Genomic DNA, 11919 nt, shown 5'->3' with positions numbered 1-11919 from the left:
TAACAAAACTTTTTTTGGATGACTTTAACAAAACGTATCCCTGGGACACTAACCCGAAGACGTCACCTGACGACGTCAGCAGCGCCGCGTCTCAGGATTGCTGCATTCTAATAGAGTTGGAACTCGGAAATATCCGACCTCCAACTTGGAGAAGGCGCATGGGGACGGCCGTTTGACTCGGGAATTTCAAGGCGGTTGCTTGGTTTCGACTTGAAGGGACGATCTGGAAAACGACTCCGGCGCAGATTTTTGCAGGGTCCCCAAGCTTGCCAGGCAAACACATTTACTGCGGATGTCCATGTTTTCCGCAATAGAGGCATTACATAATAGAGGCATTACCTAATAGAGGCCCCCCCGAATGATCGATTTCCGACTTCCCTGGAATGCAGCATTACTCAGAGGATGCAGAAATGGGTCGAATTAAGATGGTGGTGTTCTTTTCTTTTTTGGAGGTTTATTTTTTTTTCAAGCTCACACAATGACAGTTGAATGCAAACATTATGGGTCAAGCTAAATAATAGTTACGTTTTTTTTGTTTTTTTTTTTGACTCAAGGCCATCACTGTAATTCATATCCATCCTGCCGCCGGGCGAGTCCCTACATGAAGTTGCGGAAGCGGAAGGGGTTGGGGTGAGGTGTGTGATGGATGAAGCTCTGGTCTGTAAGGCTCTGGCTCTGTAGTTCCCCAGGGACGGGGGCAGGGGAAGAGGGAGGGAACCCGTCACTTGGTGCAGGCCTACTCTGCCGTTTTTCACCTGGGGGTCACGTCCCGTGTTCTCCATGGTTCCGGAAAGAAACCCCAGTCCCAGATCACCGTCCACTAAATGGGAATATCTGAGTAGTCAGTGTTTACTTTCAGGTGTAATAACACAGTTTCACAAGCTCTGCTCAATAAGTCCTTATTTTTTTAGTTGTCCTCTGGGTTTCATCTCCATTTTGCAAATTTTGCTATTTTCTCTCAGTGTTACTTTAGCACAGTTTTATTGCGTTTTGCATATTGCTGCATGCTTGAAATACTTTTTTTTTTTTTTTTTTTAATAACCTTATTATTATAACTATTATCATTGTTGGTTATGATTTTAACATTATTATGACCATAATAATAATAATAATAATAATAATAATAATAATAATAATAATAATAACAATAATAATAATAATAATTATTATTATTATTATTATTATTATTATTATTATTATCATCAATGTTGATTTCAATTTTAACATGATTATGACTATTATATTATTATTGTTATTATTATTATTATTATTGATGTTCATTTTACCATTATTATGACTATTATTATTATGTACCCGACTAATTACGCTGTGGGCAACTGCACCGTAAAGCTCTTGCCACCCTGATCAACTTACATCATAGATGACAATAAAAAGCACAAAGTCCAAATGCATTTATAACAGCCTGGAGAATAATATGTACACCTTTCAAAAATAAATAATGTACCTATTTAACATTTTTAAAAAGAACTTTACAAAGGTTTGGAACAAGGTCTACAAGGTTTTGTAATATGTAATGTATAGTATACAGTGGTAGAGTACAGTACGTAAAATGCTTAATTTAAGTGGCCAAGTCTCCAGTGGCCAACCTTTTTTAAAAACATTCATAGGTTTTAGGGCGGACATTTCAAGGATGACTCATAGTGCTTGAACAGTTGCAGCTGGAGTCCAACGTGACATTCAAGGACACTTCAACAGGAAACCTACAATGAATAAACGGGCTCTTCTCAAACCTCTGACGCTCCATCCGTAGGACGAGAGATCTCCACTTCACTGCAGGTCCAAGTACTGAGGCAGCACGTTGTTCCAGAACTGCTGGGGGTCCGGCGTCCCCCCTGCGGGCCCCGGCTTGGTGCGGGCCGCTGGTTTGGGTGGGATCACCTCTTGCTTCATCTGCTGCTTCATCTTCTGCTTCCCCTGCTGCTTCACCTGCTGCTTCACCTTGCTCTCTTCAGGGGCAGCCTTAGAAGGAGGTTTCTTTTTGGCCTGAGTGGATTTCACCTCTACCTCACATTCTTCTTCTTCTTCTTCTTCTTCTTCTTCTTCTTCTTCTTCTTCCTCTTCCTCCTCTTCTTCTTCTCCTCCATCCTCTTCATCACCCTCATCATCCTCCCCCACCTCCACCCCTGCCTCTATAGTTTTGGGATTCTCCTTTCTTTTCTTATCGCTTCCCTCCTCTTCTTCATCCTCCTCCTCCTCCTCCTCCTCTTCCTCCTCCTCCTCTTCTACTTCTTCATCCTCCCCATCCTCTTCTCTTCCTTCTCCCCCTTCCCGCCCCTCCTCTGGTTCCCTTGCCTCATTCTCCTCCTCGCCCTCTTCCTCATCCTCTCCTTCGCCCTCCTCATCGTCCTCTTCCACCAAGGCTGCATCTTCTGCGCTGCCTTCCTCCTCCTCTTCCTCGCCATCATCTGCGTCCTTCAGTTTCCCACTTTTGAGCCCTTCCTTCTTTGACTCCACATTCATTTTTTCTTTCGCCTTTTCACTCTCTTCTTGATAGTCATCCACTTCTTCACTCTCCTCTTCCTCATTTGCCCCCTCTTCCTCCTCAGCCTCTGAACTCACATCTTTATTTTCCTTCAAATTGGTCCCTGTTCTCTTTCCTTCCTCCTCTTCACCTTCACTTCCTTCCTCCTCCTCCTCCTCCTCCTCCTCCTCTTCTTCACCTTCCTGCTCTTCATCCTCTTCCTGGCCCTCTTCTTCACCCCCTTCATCCTCTCCATATTCTCCCTCAACACCGTCATCCTCTCCCTCACCCTCTTCTTCACCCTCTTCATCCTCTCCCTCTCCTTCTTCATCCTCTCCCTCACCCTCTTCATCCTCTCCCTCATCCTCTTCATCATCACCCTCACCCTCTTCTTCACCCTCTTCATCCTCTCCCTCATCCTCTTCATCATCACCCTCACCCTCTTCTTCACCCTCTTCATCCTCTCCCTCATCCTCTTCTTCACCCTCTTCATCCTCTCCCTCTCCTTCTTTATCTGCTCCCTCTCCTTCTTCATCCTCTCCCTCACCCTCTTCATCCTCTCCCTCATCCTCTTCATCATCACCCTCACCCTCTTCTTCACCCTCTTCATCCTCTCCCTCATCCTCTTCATCATCACCCTCACCCTCTTCTTCACCCTCTTCATCCTCTCCCTCTCCTTCTTTATCTGCTCCCTCACCCTCTTCATCCTCACCCTCACCCTCTTCTTCACCCTCTTCATCCTCACCCTCTTCTTCACCCTCTTCATCCTCTCCCTCACCCTCTTCCTCCTCAACCTCTTCTTCACCCTCTTCATCCTCTCCCTCTCCTTCTTTATCTGCTCCCTCACCCTCTTCATCCTCACCCTCTTCTTCACCCTCGTCATCCTCTCCCTCTCCTTCTTCATCCTCTCCCTCACCCTCTTCATCCTCACCCTCACCCTCTTCTTCACCCTCTTCATCCTCTCCTTCTTCATCCTCACCCTCACCCTCTTCTTCACCCTCTTCATCCTCTCCTTGATCGTTTCCCTCACCATCTTCGTCTTCTGCACCCACTTCTTTTCCTCTGTCACGTCTGTCACCTGGTTCTTCCTCCACATCCTCCACATCTTCCTCTTCAGCTGACTCCCCACCCTCCTCTTCATCCTCCCCCTCCTTCTCCCCATCCCCCTCGCTCTCCTCCTCACTCTGCCCAGACTGCAACTCTCCTCCCTCCCCTCCTCCATTCTGCGCCCCCTCCTCCTCCTCCGACCCTGCGCTCGCGCGCTCCACTGCGTGCCCAGAGTCATCATCACTTTCATTTGCTTTGTCCTCGTCTCCATTCTCTCCCTGGCTCGACTCGCTCCCCTCCCCCTCACCCCCCGTACCCTCTCCTTCCCGCGTTGCCTCGTCACCTTTTGAACTCCCTCCTCCCCCCTCCTCTTTCTCTCCCACGGAGCTTGCCTCCGTGCTGCTGTCATCGCTCTTCCCTCTGCTCTCTTCCTCCCCACCGCTTTCCTCTTCCTCGCCCCCCTCCGGTTCACCATTTTCTCCCGCCTCTGCCTCGCCGCCCCCTGCTTCCTCTCTCACATCCTCCCCTGAACCCTCTTCCGCCTCCTGTTCTTGTTGGGAGCTCTCCATGTCAATCGCAGTAGCCCTCTGTACATCCTCGTGGTCAATTTCTCCCAGTTTCGGTTCAGAGCTGTGATTTGGCTCCGAGGTCGAGGAGGATCTGGAGGAGGATAGGGAGCGCCTGACGACTGCGCTCTGCTTTTGGAAGCGCTCCGTTCGACTGGGTCTGTCGGGGGCCGTGGAGGTCGCCATGTCACCGTCCGGGTGGAAGCCGCTCGCACCCGCCACAGCTCCACTCAGGAGCCCTATGGCCGCCCCCGCCACGCCCACCGCCGGAAGGAGCGAGGCGGCGTCACTGAGGATTTCTCCCCAATGCAGTTTGGTATCTTTACATGAGTCCATTGAATCATGTCGAGAAAGATCGTGTCCATCTCTGTCTGAAACAAGCAGGAGATCCCCCCCGTGAGGTTCTGGTCCCTGGAGGTATTTGCTGCCACTCACTGAAATCACGTCTGCCATCTTGGTGCTCTGTGAGGTAGCCGGTTGACTGACGACTTCAATGGGATTCTTCTGAGGTGGTGGGGCATGGCTGGAAACACCTCCAGGCTCGCTTTTCACCTTCACAGGGCTGGCCCTCCGGTCATCTTCAGCCTCTCCGTCTTGCGCGGATGTGTTTTGTATTTCGTCACGTTCAAATCCATCTTCCGCTTGTTTATTACCTTCCTTTGCGGGTGGCTTGGCTTTCTCCTTTATATTAACATCCTCTTTCGCCTTTGTGTTTCTCTTGACATCACTGCCGCCGATTTCGGCTTTCTGCTCATCTGAAGTTTCCATCTTTTTAGGGACATTCTCGACAGCAGTTGAATCCTTTTTCTGTGCCTTGCTTATATCTTCAACTGCACAAAACTCTGGGAGTTTACTTCCATCTTGAACTGTAGTGGATGAGACTCCACGAGTCTTAACCTTCCCCTTCACAGGTAAATTGATTCCTTTGATTTTCTCACTTTTCACCCTCGCAGGTGTAGTTTGTTTCTTTGTTTTCTCTAACTCCCCTGTTTTGCTTTGGACTTTTATAGGTGTGGCTCTCATCCTCCGTGGCTTGATCTCAACTTTTCTTTGAGTTGATTTGGCATGCCGGGTCTCATTTTCACCTCTTTTACTATTGACTTCTTCATGCTTGTTGGCTTGCCCTCTGACATTTTCAATAGATGTTGGACTTTTTGTTTTCTCATTTGTGTTCTTCACTTCAGAATCTTCTCTGTTGACCTTAACGTGAGTCGATATGCTGTCGGCGGGCTGACTTTTCACGTCCACCGGAGACGCTCGCGGTTTCTCCACTTTTGGCGAGCTCGTTATCTTCTTCACGTCTTCAGCTGTGGAAGAGCTCTCCTTTATATGACTTTCATTATAAATGTCCATTTCCTCTCCTCTTTGATTCACTTCTGTCGATTCCAGCTGCTCTTTCATCGACGTCGTTCGGACATGTTTTGCAGCTCTCGAGCTACATTCCCAAAACATGTGTGCACCATGTTTTGGTGTGTGATGTCTAGAGGCTTCATTCTCACCACATTCATCATTCGTGGACTGGACCTGTTCGTCGGGGTTCTCCTTGCTTTGAGGCCCGACCTGAGAATTCTCCAAACTCTTGGGTGGTGAAACCGTCATCTTGATGGAACAGGAGCTGGCGTCTCTCGGGAGCTCCCTGGGTGAGCTCTTATCAGGAGTCAGCGCTTCCTTCCCCCTGGAATGGCTTTGTCCCCGAGTCCTTCCTGCTTTTACAGCTCTCCTTCGAGCTGTCGCCTTCCTCTTTTCCTGGGAAAAGAATGTAGAAATACAACTATAGAATTACTGAAGGTATTGAGGAGTCTGGACAATTAAACAAGACCCGGTCGAGAATCTCACAAAAAATAAGAACAACAATGAATGGGCCCACGACAAATGGATTCCCTGTGACAAGTAAACCTTGACGTCAACAGTCGCCGACTGTTTGCAACTTTCCTGCCCTTTCTAATTTATGGATGTGTTATTTATTGCTAAACGGCACCACGCAATAAAAATTAAACACAGCTTTTAACTGAAAAGAGTATTATTTATAGTTATGTTAAATGCCTGCGTGATGGGGCCCATCTAACGTCATCACAGGCTGAGATGCAGAAGTTTGTGGGAGGATGACAAAAACCATGGTGATGAGATGGGAATATGGATCCTTTAGTATTCCATCTGGACTAAAAAAAGAAGCGTTATATGGTTAATTAGGGGCAGTGAGGTGCGAAATGAAAGCAGTCTGATTTAATCACTGTCAAAGCAAGACTCATTCATTACAATGTGACAAATTGATATATTTCAAAATGTTTTATTACACTCTGAGTAATTGTGAGGGAATTATTAAATTTCAGAAGCCTGCATTGTATAACAAGGTGACATCCTCAACTACACCTCAGGGTTGCACCTATGTCGTAACAATTTTGGAGAGTTATTCACAAGATACTTCATCATAACCTTTGTTTGTAAGGGTTACGCTCAGATTTATTTATACCCATTCTAAATCCTCATCACTCAGTATTGCTGAGGAGCGTTAAACACTCGTTCTTGGAAAATCCAATTTATGTGAGAAAGAACCGCAAAAAAAAAAAAAATAACAGGTCAATTAAAATTGATGGTTCAACGTTTCACTTCAGTGTTTCACCAAGTGGAAAGAGGCTTACACACACACACACACACACTGCAGTATGCTGAGCTATGCATATTTTCCTGGAAAAGTCATTTAACCTTCAACATTGCTGCTTCCTTCCCTGGAGTGCACACATTGTAGACCAAAACAACCAAGCCCAAAGAAGAAACATAGACCACATATATGGGGTATATACTGTCTTTCTCCACCCTAACACAATAAATAACGAAGAAACATCACACTGCTTACCATATTTGGCAGACTGCTCTGCTCCAATTCTTTCCCTGGAATATTTTGGTCTGTGTCTCCAACGGCCATCGGATTTTCATGTAAGTCTCTGTAAATCTCTGGTAAAGCGCAGGAGGTGAGACGGTCACACAGTGCTGCAGTAGATTCTCTATAGACGTGTTTCCCCTCCATTACATTACAAGATCATGGTTATATTAATTTAGTGGTTATTATTAAGAGATCTTAGCGAGCTGATCAAACTGTGGGTTTCAAATACCTGTGTGTCGGGAGGAAGGACGTTGCAGATCAGGTCCCTCTTCTCCCCCTGTCTGAAGTTTGCCGGTGTCCATGGGTGTTGCGGCGCAGCTGGACGACGCCTTCTGAGGTGTCTGGGTCGAGTTTTTCAGATGAAGGAAGCCTTTTTCGATTTCCTTTGAAGCTCTCTTCTTTTTTGTGATCGTCTTTGGTGATAACAGGACTGCAGGGTCGCGTTTGGATCTTAACTTGGCGGACGGAGAAGCCGGTCCTTTGTGGTCAGAAGGAGATGTAGAGGAGGATCGAATGGGAATTGGAATTGAATGGGAATCGAATGGGAATTGAGAGGCCACGGAGGAGACTGGGCTTTTACGTTTGGGCGACGGCACTGGAGGCTGTGGGGGTTTGGATATCGATTTTGGGGAGAGTTGTGGGCTCGGAGTACCCTTCGATTGTGATCTGGAGGACTTCGATGGCGAAGTGTTCTCCTTTGATATTATTTTAGGCTTTGGGATGTTTCTGGACACTTGCAAGGAGGTGTTGAGGAAACTCGATGGTCGAGGATGGAGGTTGCGAAACACCTCTCCAAACCGATCCACCAAACACTCCTGTAAGGAAAAGACCAGGGAAAACCATTGACTGAGGCCATGAGGCACTGCAGTTATGTAGCTCTCCCAAGGGGCTGTTAAGCAACTCTACTAGAGATAAGCAATATGGACAAACACTGCCTCCTACTGGACAATCTCTCAAACTGAACCTACAGATCAAGACAATAGGTTTTGAGTCCTTGACGTCTGGTAATGTCTGGGTGGCGAGGACTATGGTGTCTGCCTTAGTCTTTACCTTCTCTCTTCGTCGAGCACGCGGAGTGTTCGACAAGAAGGGAGGCGCCGTTGGTGACGTGAGAGTGAACGGGGGATCCCGCAGGAGAGTTTCCATCTCCGAGAGGTTCCTCGGGACGTTGCGACGCTTCACTCCGTCCATCACTTGTTCCTCGTCCTCTGGCAGCCGGGGTGTGGCGAGCACCAGCATGTGGCGGCCACCGCAGGTCACCTGGACACACACATACACACAAGCATGCGCAGGCATGACCATTAAGGTTTACTCGACCGCCGGTGTTTGACCCCGCAAACAACGGATTGATGTCCAGACCGTCGATACTTAAGCCTGAAACACGTGCCCCACATGCACCGCACTCACTGACTGAACACTGTACTTCAGGAAACGCGTGCACAGTGTTGGTTGGAACTGGTTGATGAAATTCTCCTTTCCTAACCCTAGTTTCCCATGGCGACCATCACCAAAGGTGTAGAGAAGCCCATGATCTGTGGAGGAGGGGAATAAATAAATACAACAAGGCCGAAGGACATATTTAATGTATAAAATATAATGCATAGGTAACTATTGCATATTACTGGATGTTGGCAATACAGTGTTCTGGTTTGGTTTTGCATGAGCAATTACTTTAACTTATTTAGGAAATTGAACCTAATTATCGTGTCAATGATCTATCTAGGTATGTTATTTAAGTAGTACCCATTCTGTGTTTATAGGTCTTACTTGTGATTACAGCGGTGTGGCCCTCTCCGCATGTGACAAGGCTGATACTACAGTTGTGTAATTGTCCCAATGGTTTTGGCAGATCCGCTTCAAACAGAAACGTCCCTTGGCCTAGTTGACCGTACTGTCCCCTGCCAAATGTGTAGATATCTTCCTCTGAAAAAAAAAACATACACAACGGAAAGAAAAGGAAAGTAGGTAGGAAAACAAGATAAAGATAAAAAATGATTTGGTGTAGATCTTTGAAATTTACATCCTAGTTGGGATTACTGGTTTTCAGAAATTTTAATATATGAGCTATTATTCAATCTCAACAGTCCCATCTGTATAAATGCCATTCATTTGTACTTTAAACGGTATCTCAACCTGTGTTAGTTCGGTGCTCTTATAAGTCTATTTAAAATCAATATCTCTTTTAAGAACCAATCTTTATTAATAACCGAACGGTCATTCAGATTCATACCTGTAAGAGCCACAGTGTGTTCTCCACCACACGACACCTGCGTGACGTGTTCCAGGACGGCCTGCACCCGCTGTGGGACTCTGTGATTGCTAAGTTGCTCCGGGGAGAGACCGAGCCTCCCATTAGCGCTCTCACCAAACGTGTAGAGGTCTCCATCCACTGCGTCAGCCACAGCACAAACCACACCGCAGGAGCACCACACAACGTATAATTTACTCAGCCTTCCCAACTATTTGCTGGAATTGTAGTTTCTCACTCAAAATGAGAAGCTGTTTGTGTGTCTCGGTAAACTTTTGCATTTGAGTAAAACAAACTACGGACATGTGCCAAGGTTTTTTCGTTTTGTCTGTGTGAGGTACCTGTGACAAATGCAGAGTGGTGGGAGCCACATGACACCCATGTCACCGGTTGCCCCACGTTCACCTCTCTGGGATCCGATGCAAAGATCTCTTCCCCCAAAGCGATCTGGCCGACGGAGTTGTCTCCCCACATGAACAGCCTGCCGTCCTCTGGCAACACCGTGTCGGTACATGTGTGTGTCAGGGCACATTGGTGCATACACACAATATTTGAGAAACTAGCAATCTATCAGTCTCACATAATCCGATTCTCACCTGTTAGGGCGGCTGAAGTGTTGCATCCTGCAGAAAGCATCTTGATCGCTGCATGGTCGCAGAAAGGATGCAGGAGGTGAAAGAATGTGGTGTGGCTGCAATGGCCCAAGCCGAGCTGCCCATCCCGGTTACCGCCTGTGGCAAACACACTCCCTTGCACTGAAAATGAGCAGAACCCTTTTTAATGAGTCCCATAAGCCGCTGCCCGACATATCCAACCCCCCCCCCCCGCCTTTTTTTTTTTACTGTAAGTAAACATACAAAAGGAGAATACAAGTCTTCATCTAACATGTGCAGATGATTGTGTGGTCTCTCCCACAAGCTGCATGCTTCACCCTCTCAGAACTCAAAGCTGAAAGTGAAAGAGAAATAACATTATTAATACAAAACCTTTTCAAATGGGAGAGATGAAAAGTCTCCCTGGTTCTGTCGTATCCACTGACCTTTGACAAAAGCAGGTTTGTTGGCATGGCGCTGCTGCCCCAGCCCGAGCTGACCCCAGCTATTATTACCAAACATCAGCAGTCTACCATTGCCTGTGAATTCAAGCATGAATTATTACACAGCATGAGGGTTCATTTACACTTCAAAAAGGACCAAATCAAGTGCTTTTTCCACCACGTGTCATAGTAAAACACATGATGTAGTAACTTTGGTACACAGGGAGCCTGCCTGTGATGACGGCGGTGTGCTCTTCGCCACAAGATATCTGCTCTGGATGATCATTCTTCAACCAGAATCTACTCGGGGCGTTGTCAGCAATACTGCTCTTTCCGAATGTGAAGACGGCTCCTGTCTCTGTTGGTTGGGGAAGCCTAGGTGAATCATTTTATGTTCATAGGCCACGTTACATATGACCCGAAAGTGTAAATGACCTAAATCGTGACAGTGGTGAGGGAAATGTCCTTTGAACTGGCGGATTTAATCCCATTCCAACCTGTTGTCAGATCTCTTAAGGAGCCAGAAATAGCAACAGCTTTGACACACACACACACACACACACACACACACACACACACACACACACACGCACGAAGGCGCACGCGCACACACTCACACACACACACACACACACACACACACACACACACACACACACACACACTAAGGTAAATACAGTACACTATACTCTCCTTAGATTCCAGTCAAACAGCCACAGTCAAAACAAAAGGCTATACGACATTTAATGTATAAATAAAGTAAATATGTGGAAAATGCTCTCACCAGGTATGTCAGTATCGGTCTGACTCGTCGTCATGCCTTATCTCACACCGCCCCATGTGACCACACGATACTTCCGTTCTGTCTCTTGAATGAATGGATGGATGAATGAATGAATGAATGAATGAATGAATGAATGAATGAATGAATGAAACCGGACCGGAGAGTTTTTATGAAATATGTTGTGCTGGACGAATGTTTACGAGGGCGAAAAGAATAATGGTCGGCGTGCCAGTTTTGCAAAAATAAATAAAAATAAAAATAAATAAACAACAAATAAAATAATATATTGAGGAAGTTTCATCATGCTAATTGCAAAGTCAATTTGTTGAATTTCTGAATTTCTGGTTTGTCTGTTTGCTTCAAGTCGCTCTGCCTTAGATTTTAGAGAGAGAGAAAAAGATTAAATCGGATTCAAATGAATAAAGAAATCAATGAATAAATAAATGAGGAGATGTGGGTTTCAAAGATAAAATCACTTCCAAAACGTCATGCCATGCTACGTATTCAGTGGATACACCAAAATGTTTGTGTGTAGGTGTATTTGGTGTATATATTATTAATATGAATTATTAACATTGTTTATGAACGTTAATGTGCTTCACATCATAGTAGTTTCTTAATAATTAGCTCTAGCATTCTCTATGGTGCAATGGATTCCAAGGGGAAAATGTAATAGGGACGATCAAGAGAATTTTGTCTGTTTTTAGAGGATTTGTCCTCAGAACCATTAAGGCCAGAAGAGCTTTTTCCCCCCCTCCACGGGGAACGCCATGTGACGTCATCAGCCTGCGCCGAACAGCCTCCCACTCCTGAGTTTGGAAACAAAATAAACAACAGATTTGAACTATTAGGTTCATTGTTATTCCTTATTGGGG

General features: G+C 46.1%; 1 protein-coding gene across 1 annotated transcript in view; it reads left to right on the top strand.

Annotated features, from left to right (window-relative positions):
- The window catches only part of asb11 (ankyrin repeat and SOCS box containing 11), a gene marked incomplete at both ends in the record, with an annotated part of 142967 nt that overhangs the window by 68387 nt on the left and 62661 nt on the right, over positions 1 to 11919 (top strand). The gene's annotated exons all lie outside the window — the stretch shown is intronic.

The sequence above is a fragment of the Zeus faber genome (genome assembly GCF_960531495.2).
Source record: "Zeus faber genome assembly, chromosome: 18".
In the NCBI taxonomy this organism is placed as follows: Eukaryota; Metazoa; Chordata; class Actinopteri; order Zeiformes; family Zeidae; genus Zeus; species Zeus faber.
The sequence above is the reverse complement of the archived record's forward strand: the minus strand, read 5'-3'. Positions and strand labels throughout refer to the sequence as shown.